At 38.8% G+C, this 24,972-nt stretch overlaps 1 long non-coding RNA gene across 1 annotated transcript; it reads left to right on the top strand.

The window, feature by feature from the left end:
* The first annotated feature begins 16,681 nt into the window (after positions 1-16,681).
* On the top strand, positions 16,682-18,544 carry LOC115978334. Its single transcript, XR_004088682.1, has 2 exons — positions 16,682-16,835; positions 17,824-18,544. It is a non-coding gene; the product is annotated as an uncharacterized LOC115978334 (long non-coding RNA).
* Positions 18,545-24,972: the final 6,428 nt, after the last annotated feature.

Here is a 24,972-nt window from a genome sequence, read left to right as displayed (position 1 = left end):
AAAAAATCAAACACAAAATGAAAAACAAATTGAGAGAGAGAGAGAGAAGTAACATTTTTTGTGTGAGAAAACTATGCATAGAATGAAAAAGAAAATGTCAAATTTATAGTAAGATGTTGAGAATAAGAAGAGTCAAAACAAAGGAAGATAAAAGGATAGAGAAATAATGATTTTAAGGTAGAAAGTAGTGGGGAGATGAAGAGGTAAAAGGGAGGGAGAGTTTTGGAAAATTAATAATAAAAATAATGGTTAAAAGATATTTTAATTTTTAAATAATGGAGTTTTTAAGTCATCTTAAATGAGAAAATATTTAAAAAAAATATATAAGAAATATTGGAAACAAGAAAATGATAATGATGTGGTTGCTAATGTGGCTCAACTGGAGTATAGTAATAATAAATGTTACGTTTAAGCTTTTAAATATATATAGACTAATCACTAACTCGTGTGATGCATGGGTTTATGATTTATTTGACTTATAGAACATGTTTTAGTGTCCATTAAGGGCTTTTTTTTTTGGGTAGGATAGCGTCCATAAAGTTGCTAGTTGAAATGCTTAAACATGTTATGTGGTTCAAGCTAATACAAAGTTAGAACATTTGTGTTTGTAGCTTACTCATGAACAAATAATTAGAAAGCCGGTATTACATTTTGAACATAAGTTGATAATACATGTTCACCTTGTAAAATAACACAAAACAGATAATTAGAAAACAAATAATCCTTTGCTGAATAGATAACTTGAAACTTTCTCACATCTTAATCCTCGTGCGTAGTATATTGCAACCTGCTAAGATAACTTCCCTCTGGATTCTCCCTTGATGTTTTGGTGCTTCTATTTGAACCGTTCACTTTCCTCTTTGATTGCTCATCATCCAAATCAAAAACTTCAATTGATCCTCCACCCAAGATGGAAATTCCTACATACATTTTCTTTGGGTCTAGCACTAAGACTCACACAAATATACACATAAATATGTACATAAATATTCATACTAAATGATATACTTTTAAGATCTTAGTGATATCAAGTTAGGATTTAAGACACAAAAATCCATCTCCAAAATATGCATGCAAATTTGGATCTAAGACACACACACACACATGTATAATTATGTAAATTTCATTCATAGTTATAGTAACTATGTAAATTTGCATTGGAACTATTCATTTTGCATTTAATTTTTTATTCTTTCTTTAATTACTTTAAGAATGAAGAAAAAGAATGGATAATTATTATTGTGTGTGAAAAAAAAAATTAATATTATAATAAAATAGAGTTTATAATAGATAGTTTAATGTGAATATTTTTGAAAAGTAATTACATAAAATAGAAAAAAATAGATTGAACTGATGTGAATATTCTTAAAAAAAAAAAAAAAAAAAAAAAAAAAAAAAAAAAAAAAAAGGGAAGGACGACTGCAAGTCCGTCTCAGACCTTTCTTTACAACGGATTGGGATCCCATACAAAGTGCCCGTTTGGTTCCACATTTTCAGCTCAAAAAGCGCTTTTTGAAAAAAGCCAGTCCTAAATTTGCGTTTGGTTAAGCCCAAAATGCAACTTTTATCAAAAAGTTGCGTTTTGGGCATAGAGCAAAAACGCAGACAAACGCGAAAAATTTTATGGACCTCTGAGGGTCCATAAATGAAAACGCGCAGTGCGCGTTTTGGATGGTTACCGTTGCTACGGTAGAATTACGGAAATACCCATACAATTAGAACATCAACTCTTTCGGAAACAGTAGATCAAGAACAGAAAAAAAGAAAAAAATAGAACAGCTCTTTCGGAAGCAGCAGATCAAGAACAGAAAAAAAAAAAAAAATTAGAGCAACAACTCTTTCGGATCAACAGCAGATCAACAACAACAACAAGAAAATTAGAACAACAGCAGATCAAGACCCTCTGGCGGATCAAAAAGACTGACGAAAAAAAAAGGGGAGGGAGAGATTTACCGACCATCCAATCTTCCCGATCATCCAATCTTCCCGATGATCCAAGAACAAGAAAAAAAAATAGAAAAAGAAGAAGGAGAGCTGGTTCCTTCATTCGTTTTGAAGTGCTAAGAGAACAAAAAAAAAAAAAAAAAGAAGAAGAAGAAGAAGGAGAGCGACTGTTCTGGCCTGAAGTGCTAAGAGGAAAAAAAAAAAAAAAAAAGAAGAAAGAGAGCGACTGTTCTGGACTGAAGTGCTTAAGAGGAAAAAAAAAGATGAAAGAGCTGTGGAATGAATGTTCTGGATAGTGCTGGTGTGGTAGGAATAAAAGAGGAATGAAGGAAAAAACAAAAGAAGGAAAAAACAAAAGAAAAGAGTGTGGGTACGTGGGTGGAGGAGAAAAAAAGAGGGGAAAAAAAAAAAAAAAAGAAGAAGGGAAGGAGAGCCCGTGTGTGTGTGTGTGGGGGAGAGAAAAAAAATTATATCACAATATTTTTACAATAAATTTTAAGGTAGGTTATTATTAGCTAATATTGGTGAGAAAAAAATAATTTTTTTAGAAAGAGAAAAAAATAATTTTAATAGTATGTTAAAATTAAAATTAGTATCAATTTTTATCACAATATTTTTACAATACTTTCATAATAAATCTTAAGTGGTAGGTTATTATTAGCTAATATTGGTGAGAAAAAAATATTTTTTTTAGAAAGAGAAAAATTAATTTAAGTATGATGAAATAATTGATTTAAGTATGAAACAAACTCACATAAAAAAAAAAAGTATGAAATAAATTCCCTTATATATACATTGTCCTTTTTGGTCATTTACCCCTCAAAAAGCCACTTTTAACAGTTTTTACCAAACACTCAGCTTTTTCATTATGCACTTTTTAACAGTTTTTACCAAACACTCAGCTTTTTGAAACTCCACTTTTTCATTATGCACTTTACAAAACTCCACTTTTTCATTATGCACTTTTTCAAAAAGCTGAACCAAACTCACCCAAACTCCTACATAAGACATAACTACGTTGAGTTGTGTCCTTCCGTCTCAGCCAAAGACGATATTTCAAGTTTCAAACGAAAATAACCTTCAAGGGAGCTGGTAATTAAGCAATAAATAATAATAGAATAATTGCTGTCACTTTACAACATTCGAATTAAATTTCTTCTTCTTCTTCTTCTTCTTCTTCCCCATTCTCTTTTGTTTTTGCGTCCGCTTTCCAACTCCACGTAAGATAGGCACGATAATCTTAATAGCTTGACTTACAGTTGAAAGCAAAATTACTTATAGCTGTGCTGATCTGATAGTTTGTGGGAATGGCGATTCTCTTAATAAAAATAATAAAAAATAAATAAATAATAGTGCTGATCTGATAATTGTGTTGTTAACCGCTGTATCTAATAGGAATAGAACGAAAGGTTTAGAAGCAATCATATTATAGAATCAGATTATATATATATATATATATATATATATATGATTCTTCCGTATTTTTGGTTGATTTATTACTGTCCATAAATTTTGAATGTCAACATTTGTATCATTATTCTAATATTTACAGTATGTTTTTAATTTGGTTATTAGAGTTATAAATAGTGCTAAATTATGGTAATCTTAGAATCGGGTGTGTAATTTGTGGGTTTTGTGAGATGTATGAGAAAGTTAACTGGATGGATATGGCAATGAAGTGAATAACTTATGATGTGCAACAAAAATTCGTTCTAAGTCTTTTCTCATCCATAGGCGTCGTCCAAGGAAAAGACAGGAAGAAGGGAAATCCTCGCCTAAGTTCAACCTCGTCCGTCCGTCCTTAAAGGACGGATGAGGTTACTACACTTCGAACATGTCTCCACTAGGTGTGAGAGAAAACGTACCGTCGCTAATCAAGTCCAACCGTTGTGAAATGTAGACTTGAATAATCTAACTTCCACAGCAGTTATGGAAGTTACCTTTGAGGCTTTTGGATTCCTCAACAATAGGAACGGTTACCAAACAAGTAACCGCTCCCCGCACTCTATATAAACTCTCGCCAACGAAAGAGTAAGGGATTCTGATTTTGAGACTTCCAATTTACTGGGAATCACAAAAAAGGCTAACTTTACCATCTGAGGGTTCTTGGCCGGCTTCCACTGGTCTCCTTTGATTTTTCTGTTTGTTTTCTCAGGATTTAGTCACAAACTCATCAATGCCCGAGACTTTCAGCCCACTGATATCATAGGATTCATCAGTTGGCACCATCTGTGGGGAAGAATTTCTAACATTTGAACTTCATCGTTGGATTCTGCGATTTCTTTCTTCGACAAAGGGCTGAAATGGTTCGGACAAGGTCAAGGGCTACTAGCCCAGGCCCTCAAGAAAGAAGGGGCGACCGTCAATCAGTGCCTACCGTGCAACCACCTTCTATCCAACACGTGCAATCCATGGCCGCCACTATGGCAGAGTTAACCCACCAAAACCAGGAGTTGGTTAAAGAACTTAATATAAGGAGGCAGCGTTGCGATGGGAACACTGAAGGACAGGCCCAGAGTTAAGATGGGAGGAATGTTGAATTTGAAAGCCAGTTAAGGGGTACCACTTCAAGGAGGGTGCCTCACTTGGAAAGGGAAATGGACCAAATGAGAAAAACTATGGATGAGATGAAGGAGAGTATGAAGAGGACGAACCCTGTAAAAGACTTGGTTCACATAACTGATTCCCCTTTTGTGGCTTCCATCAATGCTCACCCTTTGCCACCCAAGTTCAAGATGCCTTCCTTAGATTCATATGATGGGACACGGGATCCGTTTGACCACATTGCCACCTTCAAAACTACCATGCACCTTCAAGGGGTTTCGGATGAAATAATGTGCAGAGCTTTCCCTACTACCCTTAAAGGACCCGCACGAGTGTGGTTTAGCAAAATACCTCCAAGCACAGTAACGTCCTTCGAGGAGTTAAGCAAGTTATTTGTCAACAATTTCATCGGAGGACAGAGGCACAAGCGTTCCTCGTCTAGTTTGCTAACCATAGAACAAGGAGAGAATGAAGGTTTGCGGTCCTTCATCATGCGGTTCAACAGGGAAGCCTTAGCAGTGGACGAGATGGATGACAAGCTCCTTTTGGCGGCTTTCCACAATAGGGTTCATTCTGACTTGTTCATCCACAAGTTATATGAGTAGGAGCCTCAAACCATGGCTAAACTCGTTCATTCAGCCAAGAACTTTATGAATGTAGAAGATGCTATCATAGCCAAGAAGAGGAAAAGAGTTGAGAAAATGGAAGCTAACCCCACTCGCCATTCAGAACAAGGTCCTCGTCCTAAAAAGGGGCGAACGAAAGACAAGAAGGATCGAGATAAGAAGGCGGGCTCCTCAGTACGAAGTCAACAGTATACACCATTGAACGTGCCACTCGAGCAAGTCCTAATGCAAATCAAGGATGATCCTTCCTTGAAGTGGCCAGAGAAAATGAAGGGAGATCCTAATAAGCACAATAGGAATAAGTATTGTCGCTTCCATAGAGACCATGGGCATGATACAGACGAGTGTTTTGACCTAAAGCAGCAGATTGAGAATCTTATAAGGCAGGGAAAATTGAGGAGTTTCCTTGGACGAGACCACAAGGACGAGAAATTCAAGGGAAAAGTCGAAGAGTTGTCACGACCACCTTTCAGAGAAATCAGAGTTATTATAGGAGGAAGCTCTACAGGCCAGTAGTCCAAGTCCAAGAAAACATACCTGAAGGTGGTGCAGAGCGTCCAACTCTCTGGACGGTCACCCAGAGAAAGGACCACGGATGAACAAGCAATCACGTTCACTGAAGATGAAGCTGAAAGAATTCACCATCCTCACGACGATGCTATCATCATTACCTTGCTCATTGTTGACTACACAACCAGAAGGGTGCTAGTGGATAATGGAAGCTCAGCAGATATTTTGTATTTTCCAGCTTTTCAGCAGATGAGGCTAGGACGAGACCGTCTTTGTCCAGTGAATTCCCCCCTGGTAGGTTTTGGTGGAATGAAGGTGCAGCCCGTGGGTACTATTACATTGCCAGTGGTAGTGGGGGCATATCCACAGCAAATCACCAAGAACGTGAACTTTCTTGTGGTAGACTGTTCGTCTTCTTATAACGCCATACTTGGAAGGCCAACTTTAAACAGTTGGAAGGCAGTTACATCCACCTACCACCTGTCGGTCAAGTTTCCAACAGACTATGGAGTAGGACAAGTACAAGAAGACCAACTAGCAGCAAAAGAATGTTAGCTGGCCATGTTGGCCATGGACGAGCAAGTTCAGACCATGAATATTGAAGAAAAGAGGGTTGTGGTAGAACCCATTGAATTGTTAGAAGATATTTCCTTAGATGAAAATAACCCTGAGAGGTGTACCAGGGTTGGGGCAGATCTAGAAGGAAGGATTAAGGAGGACCTCGTCCAGTTTTTGGGGAAAAACATAGATGTATTTGCTTGGAGTCATGAGGATATGCCGGGTATAGATCCTAATGTCATCTCTCACCGTTTGAACGTATGTCCTTCCTTAAAGCCAGTGCGACAAAAGAAAAGGGTGTTTGCCCCTGAGAGAGACAATGCTATTAAAGACGAAGTTCAGAAGTTGATGGAGGTGAAGTTTATACGAGAAGTGTACTATCCAGATTGGTTGGCCAACGTAGTAATGGTAAAAAAGGCGAATGGCAAGTGGAGGATGTGTGTAGATTTTACTAATCTAAACAAGGCTTACCCCAAGGACAGCTATCCATTACCATGCATTGATCAACTGGTGGACTCTACCGCAGGCGACAAATTACTTAGTTTTATGGATGCTTTCTCAGGATACAACCAAATACGGATGGACGAGGCCGGCCAGGAGAAGACATCCTTCGTTACTAGTCAAGGCTTATTCTGTTATGAAGTAATGCCCTTTGGCTTGAAAAACGCTGGAGCAACATACCAACGACTGGTCAATCACATGTTCCGTCCTCAGATTAGGCGAAATGTAGAAGTGTATGTGGATGACATGTTGGTAAAAAGCTTGGACGAGTGTAAACATCTGGACGACCTACAAGAAACCTTTAATACACTCAAGCGGTACAGTATGAAGTTGAACCCCAGCAAGTGTGCTTTCGGAGTAGCGTCAGGGAAATTTCTTAGATTCATGGTTTCACACAGAGAGATCGAGGCAAACCCGGAAAAGATTAAAGCAATTCTAGATATGAAGCCTCCGCAGAGTATCAAAGAAGTCCAGTCTCTTACAGGGCGAGTTGCCGCTCTCAACAGGTTTGTTTCTAAAGCTACTGACAAGTGTTTACCATTTTTCAAGGTTCTAAAGAAAGCATTTGAGTGGACGGACGAGTGCCAAAGAGCCTTCCAAGACTTGAAGATGTAGCTCGTTACGCCTCCACTGCTGAGTCTGTCCGTGATGGGAGAAGAATTTTTTTTATACTTGGCGGTGACCCCACATGCAGTGAGCTCAGCATTGATAAGAGAGGAAGCAAAAATGCAGAAGCCAGTATACTACACTAGTAGGGCATTGAGGGGGGCGGAAGGACGATATCCGCTAACTTCGCACTTATCACAGCTTCCAGGAAGCTGAGACACTACTTCTAAGCCTATGTAATCAATGTTATGACAGATCACCCGCTTAAGAAAGCCATGAACAAGTTGGAAGCCGCAGGACGTTTGATCTAGTGGGCTGTCGAACTTAGTGAGTTTGACATCCGATACCAACTAAGACATACTATAAAGGCTCAAGCCCTGGCAGACTTTATTGCGGAGTTCACACCAAGATGCGATGATGTAGAGGCAATGGAGAATAAAAAATGGGTCGTCCATGTGGATGGCTCGTCCACGCAACATGCAGGAGGAATAGGGGTGGTTTTGCAATCCCCTGAAGGAGATAAGCTGAAGCATAGTGTCCGTCTGCAATACTGACCAACCAACAATGAAGTTGAGTATGAAGCCCTGCTCAAAGGTTTAGAACTGGCTAAGTCTGTGGAAGCGAAGTCAATACTCGTCCTGGGAGATTCTCTGTTGGTCATGGGCCAAATAAATGGGACATATGAGGCGAAGGAAGGACGAATGAAAAAAAAAACTTGGAAAAGGTGTTATGGCTTGTGAAGAAATTCAAGGAAGCTAACTTCATTCAAATCCCGAGGGAGGAGAATGCAGAAGCAGATACCTTAGCGAAAAAAGCCTCAGCAACCGGAGCAATGGACGAGTTTGATGAAATTCAGTACGTCCCAAGTATAGATCTCCCGGAAGTGCAGCAAATAGGGAATGAAGAAAATTGGATGACCCCAATCGTGTCGTACCTGAAGGACGGAAGACTTCTAGAAGGAAAGGATGAGGCTAGAAAACTCAGGATAAGAGTAGCCAGGTATGTCCTTATGGACGAAGTTCTATACAAGAGAGGCTTTTCTCAACCTTATCTCAGGTGTTTGGCTCCAGATGAGGTGAACTATGTGCTGAGGGAAGTTCATGAAAGAGCTTGTGGAAATCATTCGGGAACCAGATCGCTCATTCACAAAGTCGTTCGTGCAGGGTACTATTGGCCAACTGTCTAAGTGGATGTAAAAGCTTATGTCAAGGTATGTGACAAATGCCAACGATTTAGTAATGTCTCTAGACAACCATCAGAGTATCTCACCCCAATGATGGCCTCGTGGCCCTTTGCTCAATGGGGCCTAGATATCCTGGGTCATTTTCCACTCGGAACTAGACAGATGAAATTCTTAGTGGTAGGGATTGACTATTTCACTAAGTGGGTGGAAGCAGAACCCTTGGCAAGCATCACACAACAGAATGTAAAGAACTTCGTCTGGAAGAACATAGTATGTAGGTTTGGGGTACCCAAAGTACTAGTATCTGACAACGGGCGGCAGTTCGACAACTCCCTTTTCAGGGACTTCTGTCAACACTTTGGAATCCAAAATCATTATTCCTCCCCCGCCCACCCACAAGCTAACGGTCAGGTCGAGGTTGCAAACCGATCCTTGCTGAAAATCATCAAAACTCGTCTTGAGAGGGCAAAGGGAGTATGGCCAGATGAGCTACCTGGTGTCCTATGGGCGTACAAGACGACGGTGAGGACCCCTGCAGGGGAGACACCTTTTAAGCTAGCCTATGGAAGTGAAGCAGTCATACCTGCGGAAGTGCATATGGCTAACCATAGGGTGATGTCATATCAGGATAAGGATAACGAGGAGCAACTCCGTTTGAACCTCGATCTTATAGACGAGGTGAGGGCAGATGCAGAGCACAGGGCAGCGAAGTACAAGAACCTCATGGCTAGGCAATATGATGCAATGGTGAAGCCAAGACGTTTTAACATAGGAGATCTCGTCCTGAGAAAGGTCTCTTTGGCAACCAAAAACCCAGCTCATGGGAAATTGGGCCCCAATTGGGAAGGACCCTATAGAGTCATCAACTTTAAAAGGCAAGGATCCTACTACTTGGAGGCCCTGGACAGGAGAAAATTGGAACATCCTTGGAACGTGGAGCACCTGAAGAGGTACTATCAGTAAAAGTGAGCCTAGATTAGCATTGTAAAGATTATACATAACTGAATTGCTATCGGTATTTTAAATATATACTAAGTATGTACAAAATTATATTAAGTGGTTTAAGTTATTAGATATATAATTGTTGGTGTTTATTTAAGTATATAAAGGTAAGGATATATATTATATATATATATATGTGTGTGTGTGTGTGTGTGTGTGTGTGTATGCAAAGTGATATTATTTTGTAGAAAAGTGAGTGTGAATGCAAGAAAGTTGAAAAGGTAAGTTATCCTTTCTTTCCTAGCAATACACGTGAATCACCCAAGTTATTTTGCTGGACTTCTTGGCTGCACCAGAAATTCCCTTGGTCATTCTTGCTTTACTTCTTTGTTTTCTTCCTTCTTTGTTCTTATTGGTTGCACCTTTATCTCTTCTTTGACTTTCTCAAGCTCTAGGACACCCCATAAGCTCTCTTGCTCTCATTTTCCACAGGTACACACACAAATCAAAAATTTAAGCTCACTTTGCTCTCTTTTTCTCTCAAGGAAAGAGCTAGGAAGCTCTCTTAGGTCCACTTTGTGATGTGAACCCCATCAAGAATAACGAGACCCAACAACGAAAGGGAACCCAAGATCGTTCTATGGACAGATTCAAATGGGAGACCTCGACCCGTTGTTTATGACAAACAAGAACCTCGGTATAAGGAAGACGCCACAAACGGTGGTGGAAACTCCGTATGATAAGTAGAGATGAACGTCACGGGAATTCCCGATAAGTTAGAGTAGTTCTTCAAAGAACTAAAGAGAATAAACCTCACAAGTTTTATCAATAATATCTGAAAAACGTTTACAGACTTAGATGACTATTTAAAGGCTCCTTAAAACTTGACAGACAAGAAAATATATTCTAAAATAACTCCTAATTGATACCTAATCATATTAGGAATAAAGTTTGACCTAAAAAGCATTAAATGCACCTAAAAACAAGGAAATAAATCACTTAAACCTAGAATAACGTTTTTTACATAGACCCAAAATATTTCATATCAATTCTTAGCCTTGACTGAATCCTTCTAGAACATGAATCAAGGTGACGATTTTTTGTTGCCTACGTAGATCATGCTCAATGGGCCTCCACGAATTTGCTTGAGCCCATAACTCTTGGATGAGTCCGTTGAGTACATCCTTGAACTTCTTTGCTCGTGCTCTCGTAACCGGCCCAATTGGTACTTGAACAAGATCCTTCAAAGCGGTGCCTTGATCTCCATCATTCCCCTCCTCTTGAAAAGGATTTGCCCTCAAATCATCACCTACATCAAAAGGACTTAAATCAGTAACATTAAAAGTGGCACTTACATCGTACTCACCAGGTAAATCTAGCTTGTAAGCGTTGTCATTGATACGCTCGAGGACTTGGAAGGGACCATCTCCTCTTGGGAGCAATTTAGAACATCTTTTTGCCGGGAATCTTTCTTTTCTCATATGCAGCCAAACCCAATCTCCGGGTTCAAAAACCAGTTTGCGACATCCCTCGTTGGCTTGTGTGGCATATTGCTCTGTTCTTCGCTCAATGTTGAGTCTTGCTTTCTCATGAATCTGCTTCACAAAGTCAGCTTTCTTTTTGCCATCTAAATTAACGTGCTCCGTCAAAGGTAAAGGAGATAAATCCAATGGAGTTAATGGATTAAACCCATACACAATTTCAAATGGCGAAAATTTGGTAGCAGAATGAACATCTCTATTATATGCAAACTCAACATGTGGTAAACATTCTTCCCATGTTTTGATGTTCTTTCTAATGATTGCCCTCAATAGAGTAGACAAAGTCCTATTTACTATTTCAGTTTAACCATCAGTTTGTGGATGACAAGTAGTGGAAAACAATAGCTTAGTACCTAGCTTACACCACAAAGTCTTCCAAAAATAGCTTAAGAACTTAGCATCTCTATCCGAAACAATTGTCCTAGGCATGCCATGTAATCTCACAATCTCTCTAAAGAACAAATCAGCAACATGTGAAGCGTCATCCGTTTTGTGACATGGAATAAAATGTGCCATTTTAGAAAATCTATCCACGACCACAAAAATTGAATCTCTTCCACGTTTAGTCCTAGGCAATCCTAACACAAAATCCATTGAAATATCAATCCAAGGCTCACTAGGAATTGGTAAAGGAGTATACAAACCGTTGGGTTGCATTTTGGATTTAGCTTGCCTACATATGACACATCTACTACAAATCCGTTCGACATCTCGTTTCATGTGAGGCCAATAGAAGTGTTCCTGCAAAATAGCTAAAGTCTTTGCAACTCTAAAATATCCCATTAATCCCCCACCATGTGATTCCTGCACTAATAACTTCCTCATAGAACAATTAGGCACGCATAGTTTATTTTCTTGAAATAGGAATCCATCAAACTTAAAGAACTTACTAGAGGCGATTTTCTCACAAGCTCGATATTCCTCACAAAATTCGTGGTCTTCAGCATATAATTTTTTAATGTGTTCAAAACCAAGCAATTTTGCATCAAGTGTGGAGAGTAAGGCATACTTGCGAGAAAGTGCATCGGCAACTACATTCTCCTTACCTTGCTTGTACTGAATGACGTATGGAAACGTCTCTATGAAGTCCACCCATCGCGCATGCCTTTTGTTTAGCTTGTGTTGGCCCTTCAAGTGTTTCAAGGACTCATGATCGGTGTGAATCACGAACTCCTTAGGCCATAGGTAGTGCTGCCACGTCTCTAAAGCCCGAACCAATGCATACAACTCCTTGTCATAAGTTGGGTAGTTTAAGGCTGCCCCGCTGAGTTTCTCGCTGAAGTAAGCAATTGGTCATCCTTCTTGCATAAGAACGGCTCCTATACCAATACCTTAAGCATCACATTTAATTTCAAACGTTTTAGAAAAGTTGGGCAAAGACAACAAAGGTGCGTTAGTCAGCTTCTCTTTGATTAATTGAAATGCCTTCTCTTGTTCTCCTCTCCATCGAAATCCAACGTTCTTCTTGATCAGTTCGGTAAGTGGTGCGGCTAAGCTACTGAAGTCCTTCACGAATTGCCGGTAGAAACTAGCAAGTCCATGAAAACTACGAACATTACCTACACTTGTGGGACTCGGCCAATCTTGGATTGTACGTACCTTCTCTTCATCAACCTGTATACCTTGCGCATTAATAACAAATCCCAAAAATACAAGCTTATCGGTGAAAAAAGTGCACTTCTTTAAATTAGCAAACAACCTTTCTTTCCTTAACACATCTAAAACGGATTTCAAATGTAATACATGATCATCTATGTTTTTGCTATAAATGAGTATATTATCAAAATAGACAACAACAAATCTGCCTATAAATGCACGCAAAACATGGTTCATAAGTCTCATAAAAGTGCTCGGATCATTAGTCAAACCAAAAGGCATAACTTACCATTCATACAAACCATATTTTGTTTTAAAGGCGGTTTTCCATTCATCTCCTTCTTTTATCCTAATTTGATGATAACCACTTTTTAAATCAATCTTAGAAAATATGCAAGAACCATACAACTCATCTAACATATCATCTAAGCGTGGGATAGGATGACGATACTTTACTGTTATGTTGTTGATGGCTCGGCAATCAACGCATATTCTCCACATCCCATCCTTCTTAGGTACAAGTAAGACCGGAACTGCACATGGGCTCATGCTCTCCCTCACGTGCCCTTTCTCCAACAATTCACTTACCTGCTGTTGAAGCTCCTTTGTCTCCTCAGGATTGCTCCTATAAGCTGGTCGGTTTGGAATGGTTGTATCGGGAACAAAATCAATTTGATGTTCAATCCCTCGGATTGGAGGTAACCCATGTGGTGTTTTCTCGGGGAAGACATCCTCGTACTCCTGCAAAAGAGAAACAATAGAACTAGGCAAAGCAAGGTCAAGTTCGTTAGTGTTTAAAAGTGCCTCTTTGTACAAAAGTACAATCATCAGCTTATTTGAAAATATTGCTCGCTTGATCTCACTCACTTTTGCATAGAAATTCTTTTGTTTTCTCTCTGATTTTCTCTCAAGGGCCGAATTTTGATTTTCTTTTTCTCCCTCATTTTTCTCGACCTCTCTCTGATTTTCTCTCTTTTTCTTTTGCTCACTCTCTTTCTTTTGATCACTCTCCTTTTGTAATCTTACTTGATCCTTGTATACTTGCTGCGGTGTCAATGGTACAAGAGTGATTGATCGTTGATTAAGTACAAAAGAGTACTTGTTGATTAAGTACAAAAGAGTACTTGTTCGTAAAGCCATCATGCTTCACTTGCCTATCGAATTGCCATGGACGCCCTAGCAATAAGTGTCCCGCTTGCATCGGTACTACATCACACAACACTTCATCTTCGTATTTACCGATTCGAAATGCAACTAACACTTGCTTGTTCACCCTGATCTCACCACTATCATTTAGCCATTGCAACTTGTACGGTCTAGGGTGCTTTACCATGGGCAATCCCAATTTCTCCACCATAATTGTGCTTGCAACATTAGTACAACTACCACCATCAATAATCACACTACATACCTTGTCTTTAACGTAGCACCTAGTGTGAAAGATGTTCTCCCGCTGTATTTCATCAACTCCTTTTGCTTGCAAGCTCAATGCTCTCCTCGCTACCAATGTCAATGCGCCAGGGGCTAAATACTCCTCCTCGGAAATATCCTCTAATGGCGGCATGTCGTCGGTGTCGAAATCTTCATCATCGGTCACAATTTCACCATTGGCTTGCAACACCATGACTTGCTTGTTTGGACATTGACTTGCTATGTGGCCCCCGCCTTGACATCTAAAACGTTTAATATCACGATTCCTAGAGGTAGAGGCTTCGGTTTTACCTTGAGGAACGTGGCTGGTGGTCGAGGACTTGGGCTCGAGTTTGGGCGTTTGTGACTTGTCCAGTGGCTTAGCATGACTCGATTTCCAAGAGGTAGAACTAGAGTTATGGCCTGCACGTGTCCCATTCCCTCTCTTGAGTTGTTGTTCCACTTTGATAGCCATATGCACCATATCTTCCAATTCCACATAATGCTGCATCTCTACCTTATCATGGATCTCCCGGTTTAAGCCAAACAAAAATCTAGCCATTGTAGCCTCCCGATCCTCCTCTACATTAGTGCGGATCATAGCAATCTCCATCTCCTTGTAGTAATCCTCTACGCTTCGACTCGCTTGTCTAAGACCTTGTAGCTTTTTGTACAACTCTCAGTAGTAGTAACTTGGAACGAATCGCTTTCTCATCACTACTTTCATCTCCTCCCATGTGTCTATTGGGTGTTCTCTATTCCGCCTCCTGTTTATCACAAGCTGATCCCACCAAGTAATAGCATATTCAGAAAATTCAATCACGGCTAATTTTACCTTCTTTGTCTCGGAGTAATTGTGGCAATCAAACATGAACTCCATCTTCTTTTCCCACTCAAGATATGCCTTAGGATCAAACCTACCTTGAAAGGACGGAATCTTCATCTTAATACCACCCAAGTTGTTATCTTCGCGATTCCTAGCTTCTCTAAATCTTCCTCCAGGTCTCCTATTGCTAACAATGGAATCCCGATCTTCTTCTTCATCAAAACCAGACCCATAACGCTCTTCATCCTCCTCCCTCAGTGGAACTCTTTCCCTTCTACACAAATTACGACCGTTTTGTGGTTGCTCCTCACGTCTATTCTCCATTTGATCTATCCGTTCGTGAACCTGTGCCATCTCCATCTTCATCACACGCCTCATCTCACTCATCATGGCCTCCAAAAACATTTTCGGATCAGCCAATTTTGTATCATCTTCAGCAATGCTCTTACCACTATCGTGAGACATGATTGCTGCAAAACAAAGGTTAGAATAAAGAAAAAAAAAGAAAAAAAAAAGGAACCTCACGAATCACTTCCTTACGTGTTTACACTCAAGAATGTGGATCACTCTCCACTCGTGTTTCACTCAAAATAATATGGCTTTTACCCTCTAATGTTCTCACCACTCTTGCCTTTTTCCACTCGATAATTCTCTTTCAGTTCTTTTGAAACTAAACAAACAACTCAAAATTTCCAGCAACAATTCACCAAGAACTAATCAAGGAATCTTAGATTTGAACGTAAGGAATATGGAAATTTTCAGATTAGAATTAGAAGGAATATGGCAGTTTTGGAATTTTGGAAGCACAGAATAGTGAAATTTTTTTTTTTTTGGGACTCCTTTCTGTCTTCTTCTTCGAGTATTTTTATTTATTTATTTATTTTTTATAATTAGCAACTAGCTTTTGAGAATAATGAAATAAGATTTCGAAATAACTAAGAGATGTGAGACCAGACCAATAGTTTAGACATCAACAAGACAAACAAAAATTGAATAGATAGGGTAAAGGAAATTCAGCTAAGAAGAGATAAATATGTTAAAGGATAGGCAAACCTGAACTAGAAACCTTGCTCTGATACCAAATGATGTGAACCCCGTCAAGAATAACGAGACCCAACAACGAAAGGGAACTCAAGATCGTTCTATGGACAGATTCAAATGGGAGACCTCGACCCATTGTTTATGACAAACAAGAATCTCGGTATAAGGAAGACGCCACAAACGGTGGTGGAAACTCTGTTTGATAAGTCGAGATGAACGCTACGGGAATTCCTGATAAGTTTGAGTAGTTCTTCAAAGAACCAAAGAGAATAAACCTCACAAGTTTTATCAATAATATCTGAAAAACGTTTATAGACTTAGATGACTATTTAAGGGCTCCTTAAAACTTGACAGACAAGAAAATATATTCTAAAATAACTCCTAATTGATACCTAACCATATTAGGAATAAAGTTTGACCTAAAAAGCATTAAATGCACCTAAAAACAAGGAAATAAATCACCTAAACCTAGAACAACGTTTTTTACATAGACCCGAAATATTTCATGCCAATTCTTAGCCTTGATCGGATCCTTCTAGAACTTGAATCAAGGTGACGATTTTTTGTTGCCCACGTGGATCATGCTCAATGGGCCTCCACGAATTTGCTTGAGCCCATAACTCTTGGATGAGTCCGTTGAGTACATCCTTGAACTTCTTTGCTCGTGCTCTTGTAACCGGCCCAATTGGTACTTGAACGAGATCCTTCGAAGCGGTGCCTTGATCTCCATCACTTTGTCAAGTCCATAGGTCAACAAATTAAAAGAGAGATAAGGCTTCATCATTTTTTCTTCTTTCTAATCTGTTAAAAGCAACTAGAATAGTTAAGAGCTCTCTCCTTCTTTCATTCCTACAGATCCAACACCAAAAGAAGGAAAAGCTCTCAATTATTTTCTCCCTTCCACACCTACAAGTCCAGCAGCAAGAAGGAAGCTTCTTTCAACTCTCTCAAGCTCTCTACCTCTCATACTTTTTGGTCTAGCCACTAGGAAAGGGAAATCCTTTCATGTAAGTCTACATATATATATATATATATATATATGCTGTTTTAAGAAGCCTTGAAATTGTGTTGGTGATTTGTTGAAGGTAGATTAGGGTTTTTATTAATTAATGATTTTGTATGATTAAGGAAGTAAGAAAAAGTTAGGATGAGTATTGTTGATGCTGCTGCTGGGATTTTTGTTGTGTGTATTTTTGCTCTAAATGGTTAAATGACTATATGTAAGTGTTTTATAACATGTCTTATGAGTGTATAAAAACTCCCATATGAAAATACCATCGTTTGATAATTGCTTGTGTATTTACGATAAAACATTGCAAAGCTGTCACTGTGACAGATTCTGTGTTCATGCATGTTAAATTATGTATTAAATTGTATATAGTGAATTTGGATGCTAGGGATAATTCCTATGAAACCTAAGACACTTGTGGTTGTCATTGAATTGGTCTCACAGCATTTGGATTAATATAAAAATAATGGTTTAATTTATAAGTTACATGAAATTCTGTCAGGACAGATTTGAGTATGCTGTCTTGCGTGATTTTTTTGTAAATCATGGGTTTAGCTTTGGCTCCGAAATTTTTATGGTATATATTGGACATACAGGGGAGTAGTTCTGTAAATTTCCATGACAATTGGATATGCATGAACAGCCCATTTGTATTTTACAAATGAGGCATGCGCTGCTGGAATAAAACAGTAAACAGTAAGGGACATGCCTAACTTTGAGGATTTAATTCCAAAGTTAGGGTGAACGTTTTGAGCTATAATTTAATATGCTCATCCTTTGGTATGTTAGAATCATATATAAATTTTATGAATTGGTTTCTCTATGATTTAGTACATCATGTTGTCTGATGAATGTATTTTGTATTTGTGGGAACCTCTTTGAGGTGGGATTAGGACTTCCTTGATTCTAAGAGATAGGCTTTGAGATAAATGTGAAGTTTATGATAAGGAATTATGGATAGTAATAAGTTTTGATATTTGGTTTAGGTGTTACCAGTTCCCCAGGTTTAAGCTCCTTCGACTTTAGGCTCTCGGTTCCGCTGCTTTCAGGTAAGGGATAAGTTATATGGGTATTTGGTAAGTCATGAGGTTATTTTAAAGTATATTATGCATTAAAATATTTTTGATTAGAGATATGGCATATATTCATTATTTTGACAAAGATATGTTCGTGAGCTTTCGAAAACTTATGTATAGGATTTAAACATATTGATGCTATTATTGGTTCCACGAACATGATGTTTAAAGAAAAGAATGGAAATGCTATTATTATGAAATGTTATGCAAGATAAGAAATTTCAGTATGATGTAAAGTATGAAATGTTTTCGGGTTATGTCCTCTGGTAATCTGAACTCAACTAGTAGGGGTTAATTACTGGCTTTCCATGGAAAAATGTTATATGTTTGGCCATTTAAAGTAGAGGAAATGGGGCTGCCCGTAACTCTAGGCCATTTAAAGTAGAGGAAATGGGGTTGCCCGTAACTCTAATCTGAATAAGGCCTTCTCCCCAATGTGTACGGATGGCGGGGAGGAATAAAACCTTGAGGAGATGTGCCATCTGGCCTCTCAAAGAGGACAATATCATGCACACGAGGTCACCCAAATGTGATGAGGCCTTCTCTGTACAGCTTATCAGACATGGACTAACCAATATGTTATGAACAGCTATGTTATGTTATTAATCATGAGAGAATTATTTTGTTTAAATGCATTGTGAAAAGTGAAAACTCTCATGGCAAGAAAAAGTTTCTAATGAAAAGAAAAGGTGTTCATTAAAGATAAAAGTTTCTGAAGTTCTGTTATGCTATAAAGGTAAAGTTTCTGATGAAAGTACAAGTTATGTTTAAAAGTTATTAGATACCTGTTCTTTATGAAATGTTAAGTTTTATGACGATGAAAGTTATAATATTTTTCAGAAAGTGGTTTATAAAGAAAGGTTTTCTTATTGGTCAAGATGTTTCTAGTTTAATACAAAGTTACCGATTATCTGATTTAAGTTAAAATGATTATTTTGTAATGAGAATATATATATATATATATGGTGACTTTGTAGAAAATGAAAGAAGTTTAATCTGAAAGGTTTTGGTAATATTAATCTGATAAGAAAAAGGAGAACAGTTATTTTTCTATGAAGAGCGTATAAGCTATTATTATGAATAGTATAAAATACTATGTATGAAAAGATGTTCTCTTGTTCAAATATTCATAGAATGAAATGATTTGATTTACATGCATCCTTATTGAATTCTCATATATCTTACCTTTACTAAACTGTGTAGCTCACCCCTTCCACTCTTTAAGTTAGCAGGTTTTATTTTGGAGCAGAGGGAGCCTTAGTCGAGTTTTGGAAGGAGTTGGTTTTAGTTTTATATGTATAGATCCTAAATTTAGCAATATGATGATCAGATTTGTAGCATTGTGTATTTTAGGATCTAATGAAAGTTATGTGCCTTAAAGTATTAAGAGATGTATTATGTGAAAGTGTGGAAATTAAATGATTGGTGGATTATGTTATATTTCGAGTGCAGTGTAGATGCTCTGACTATCAAGTGAAAAATTATAATTCAAGTAAAGAAACAAGGATTGAAAAGAAAGAAGAAAGCTTTTGAAAAAGATTTGTAAAAGTTAAGTTGGTTCTTGTTAATATCAGGTTTAGGCTTGATATTAGCATGCCGGTCATGGTCACAAATCTGAGTATCGGGTTTGGGGCGTGACAATGAGTATCACTATGGACGAGCTTGGAGTTTGCCATTCTACTTATGTTTAATGCTGTTTGTGTTTAATACTACTGCTTTGTTATTTGTGTTGTGGTTATTTGTTGTGATTGTGGACGAAGTTATGGAGTTTGTACTTATTAAATAAAAAGGCATTAGCATGTATGTGCCTTATCTGTAAACGATATTTATGTTATGTACAAAATGTTGTGTGAATTTCAAATCTCCATGCTATTCTCGTTCAAAGCTAACCTACAAGGTAGCTAAGAACAAAATTTTTTAATTTTTAGTAAGACGAATGAATTCTTTGGACGCAGAGATGTAACGCCTAAGCTTTCCTAAGGGTGAAGCAAAATTAAGGCACCCTCGTCCAAAACAAAGGATGATGTAAAGCCAATACCTTGAGCGAGCCTAAGGCGTATTCGTCCATAAGGGTAAAGCAAGATCAAGGCACCCTCGTCCAGATCAAAGGACGAGGTAAAGCCTATAACTTGAGCAAGCCGAGCCCAAGGCATACTCGTCTACATAATGGGTGAAGTAAAGCATAATGCACATCCAGACTATGGACGATAAAATACATAGACGAGTGTCATAATGCACGTCCAGACCATGGACGATAAAGTCCATAGACGAGTGTTTTAAGCCAAAACCCAGTCCGTGGACGAGCAGGGTGCATGTCATCAAACAAAAATCAGCTTAGTCCAAGGACGAGTAATTACCATTTTATAAACAAATTACATTTGGTGAAATTCCAATAAAAATGGTTAAGTACATATATGAAATATGGACGAGTCAAGCATGAAATCTTGCATATGAAAATGAAAAGTTTCGTCCATACATATATGAAAGAAAAATAATTGCATCCATTCAATTGTTTTAAGGGCGGACAACCAACGTCCAAACACCCTTATGAAGAACAAGTTTAATAACTCGTCCTAAAACCATGGACGAGTTTAATGTATTTGAGTTACATCAAAAGATCCCAAAACAAAGGATCAAACAAAAAAGGAAAAATATAAAGTTTTGTAAAAACTTGTTCTTAAGCAGGGGGGCATTGGACGGCTGAGTAGAGGCATCGTCCTCAATGTTAACGTTCTCGGAGCTGGTTTGGAGAAGAGAACTGGTAGCAACATTTAAATTAAGCTTGATGGAGTTGAAGTCTACTTCAGGGAAGTTTTCAACAGCGTCCAACCTGAAATCCTCAAAACCTGCTGTGTAGTTGCGATCCAATAAGTCCGTAAATTCTTTGGACGCCTTGAACTCCGCAATGGCATCTTCTTTAGCCTTGGAGAGAAGAGTATTCAACTCGTCGTTCTTCTTTTGAATATGATCAAGACGAGTATCTTTCTCCACTATATCAGCTCTCAACTCCATGATTAAGTTTTGATGCTCTGTTGCCTTCTCCTTAGCCTCAACAGCTATCCCAGCCCATTTCTTACTCTCATCCCTCACATTTTTTATAGTCGTCTCTAGTAAGATCCTCGTCTTGTCCAACTCAGTGGCCTGCCTAGACGCTGCGATGAATTTAGACATGGCCTGCAAGAGAAAAATGCTTGGTTAGACGGCCAAAAAATTATTAAATAATAAAGACGAGAAGAGTAAAGTTACCTTAAAGAGATCATGAACACCTGAATGTTCAAAATCTTTCAAGGACACGTCATAACAGGCATTTATGTCTTCGTCCTTCACAGCTTCCCTGAAGCGTTCCCAAGCCAAATCCTCGTTTTCAATAATGTTCGAGGATACCTTCGAAGGAGGCTGAGACGAGACAGATGTGATCGTCCTAGGAGGGGTCTTGGACGAGGTAGTCTCAACAGGTGGAGACACATCCACATCAATTATTTGGATGGTAGGATTGGACTAAGGAAGGTTAGGCTTGGTTACCTTGGACGATGCATGCTTAACCCTTTTGTCACGACGACTGGAGAGACTCCCCAAGTCCAAATTTTTTGGTAGGGACTTCCTCTTGTCCCCAACAGACGGACGAGTCTGGGATATAATCTCAGGACGAGCGTCCCCAGCCTTAGGACGATCCCCCTCACCTGTAACCTCTTTTCCTTTGTTTCCTTTCATTGTTGCCATTCCTAAAAAAAAAAAAAAAAGAAGAAGAAGAAGTTTTTAGAACTAAAGCAAAGAGGAAAGGTGTGTAAGAGACGTTCTAAGTTTAAAACTTACTTCTCCTCACTGTTATCTCGTGTGCAAGTGCCTCTTCAGAAGGACTAGGGCCTAATCCCCACTTAGCAAGTCGTCTAAGCGTCACTAGAGAATGAAAATTCCTATTTGCATGTAGACGAGCTCTGTGGACGTGGTCACGGTAAAACTTGCTAAGAGAAGGTCATCCAACAGCTGTAAAAGAACGAGTTAGAATATAATAATAATAATAATAATAATAATAATAATAAAAAGAATAATAAAAAGAGGGACTTACCCTCAAGACGAAGGTTCCTTAGGTCCCCAGTATAATGGCCAAATGTGTCCCGACCAACATCTGAAGGATTCCCAGCCCGGGAGCCGGAGACGAAGAAAAACTCCGTCTTCCATTTTCTGTCAGACGAGGGTAAGGACTTAATCATTCTACAATCTTTGCCCCTGGCAATGAACTGGTAAAAGCCAAGGGATTGGTGAATTTTTGAGGGTTTATAGCAATAGAGGAACTCGTCCACCGTAAGAGGACAGTCCCCCCCAAACACCTCCCTCCATAGAACTTGCATAGAGATAACTAATCTCCATGCATTTGGATTGAATTGACATACTCCTAAACCTAGCCTAACTAATAATTCCCTAATGAAAGCATTTAAAGGAAATCTCAAACCCCCCAGAAGATAAGCTTCATAGACACCTATCCCAAAATGAGGATCACAGCACCATTCTCCACGGACGGGCAACCTAGGGTTAAGCTCGTTTGGGATCTGGTACCATGTCCTTAGATTACTTAGTCTTTGCTCGTCTGTTTTGGAATGGATATCTATCGCACAACTGAACACGGTTACCTCCTCCTCATCCAAAGGGACGGACGGAGGGACGTTGGATGAGGTGCCTGCTTGGGACCCCAAGGCCTTCCTAAGCTCTTGTTGTATGGCCTCTAAGGGAAATCCAGGGACGCCAGAAACGTATTCCTCATCCGTGGAGTTCCCCCCATCACTACTACTAGAGCCACTAGAACTTGTACTACTTTCATATTGATACTCGTCTATGACCTTCTCTAGACTATCACTAGACGACATTTTTTGAAAAGACCAAAGAGAAACCTAAAAGACGAGAGAAGAAGGAATACCTGGCTCTAAGACGAATGAAGGCTATGGACGCGAGGAAATTCCTAGACGAGGCTCTAGACGAGGAATGTCAAAGAAGGAAAATCTCAGAAATGTAGAGGGCAACGGAGGAATTCCTTTATTTATAGGAGATTGACCTGGGCATATAAAACGACACAACCAATTAGGAGATGACACGTGGCGTTCACCTCAAAAAAAATGAATCGACTAGACTCATCGCCAATAAAAAGGTGACACGTGGCACCTCGACGCACACGCATTTAGCGAAGTGACGCCAAGTTATCCCTCCCTGCTTAGACGACCCATATGGACGAGGGGGCAACTGATGTGCAACGAAAATTCGTTCCAAGTCTTTTCTCGTCCATAGGCGTCGTCCAAGGAAAAGACAGGAAGAAGGGAAATCCTCGCCTAAGTTCAACCTCGTCCGTCCGTCCTTAAAGGACATACGAGGTTACTACACTACGAACATGTCTCCACCAGGTGTGAGAGAAAACGTACCGTCGCTAGTCAAGTCCAACCGTTGTGAAATGCAGACTTGAATAATCTAACTTCCACAGCAGTTATGGAAGTTACCTCCGAGCCTTTTGGATTCCTCAACAATAGGAACGGTTACCAAACAAGTAACCGCTCCCCGCACGCTATATAAATGCTCGCCAACGAAAGAGTAAGGGATTCTGATTCTGAGACTTCCAATTTACTGGGAATCACAAAAAAGGCTAACTTTACCATCTGAGGGTTCTTGGCCGGCTTCCACCGGTCTTCTCTGATTTTTCTGTTTGTTTTCTCAGGATGCAGTCACAAACTCATCAAGGCCCGAGATTTTCAGCCCACTGATATCATAGGATTCATCAACTTAATTCTTTCAAGTTTTGAAGATTTTGCTAGACCGAAATGTCTACCAAGGGTAGGGTGAGACTCGCTGCCAATTGATTTTCAAAATCTGCACTTCGTCTGACATGTTGCCTGACAGCCTAATATCGCTCAACCGAGATTCTTCAAGCAGTAAATCTAATCCCAGCATTTGAACCCTCATCTCAAATAAAATATTGCCATACAATTACATGAAGGTTTAATATGCATGAAAATATTAGTCAGTTATAATTTGGTCCCAATTCAATTAACCAATTACTCTAGTTGCCTAATTAATTTAATTACATTCAAAGTCAGGTTAAAGGCACAATCACATCACCAATCTAGAGTAAGTTAAGTATAGTGGAAAATAAATTTAACATGATAGTATGGCTACAAATGGAAAAACCTTCATAGGAAAAACCTTAACAGGTGATTATGTAAGTCACCACTCCTAAAAAATCTCCACTAATCAATTGAGGTTGCAAGTACAAAGATCTTAACCTATCCCAAATATCTATTTACAATAGAACCTACTAATCCTAGCTCAGCTCCTACCAAGTTGGACTTTTATCTTAATGGATTTTGTCAATTAGCATAAATCTCATATTTACGTAGCTAACAGTTAAATCTCCTATTAATGTGACTGACGATAATGTTCTTCCATGGAAATAATGTTTTGGCCACTGAGCGTGAGAGATGGAAACTTATGCTTGTTTGGCACAAGGCCAGCTTTAAGGTAAAGCCGTAAAGCCAATCACTCCCAAGGTCGATGAGTTATAACCTATGGATTGTGATGAGTTATGAATATGATGAAATACCAAGAATACCGGCACTGTGGAGAATGTTGGATGCTTGATCTAGAGTTAGAACTCTCATTAAGCTTACATGCTTATCAAAAAGGTTCACCAAAGATGTGACGAAGATTTATGTTATTATAATCATGAGAGAAATATTCTAAAATATCTAGAAGTATGAATTAAATGATTATACTGCTATAGTGTTATTTTCTTATGACTACGATGTTGTTCCAAGTATTGCAGTACATGTTTGTCGATCTGTGAAAAGCATGAGTTGAGATTTACTTTATTCTAAGAAAGTTTTCTTGTAGTGTATCCACAGAATATGAAAGGATTTAATGTATAAATACAATCTTACTAAAAATTCTCCTGTCACCTAACCCTAACAAGGTTACACTCACCCTTGTCTATTTTTATAGTAATACTGGGATAGTGTTCTTCTCTTGAAAGCAATGACAGTTATAGAGATGACAAGAGGATCTGTAATTTCCTTTATCTTT

This window comes from Quercus lobata, chromosome 2 (assembly GCF_001633185.2).
Source record: "Quercus lobata isolate SW786 chromosome 2, ValleyOak3.0 Primary Assembly, whole genome shotgun sequence".
Classification (NCBI taxonomy): domain Eukaryota; kingdom Viridiplantae; phylum Streptophyta; class Magnoliopsida; order Fagales; family Fagaceae; genus Quercus; species Quercus lobata.
Note: the sequence above shows the minus strand (reverse complement) of the source record. Positions and strands in the feature narration are given on the sequence as shown.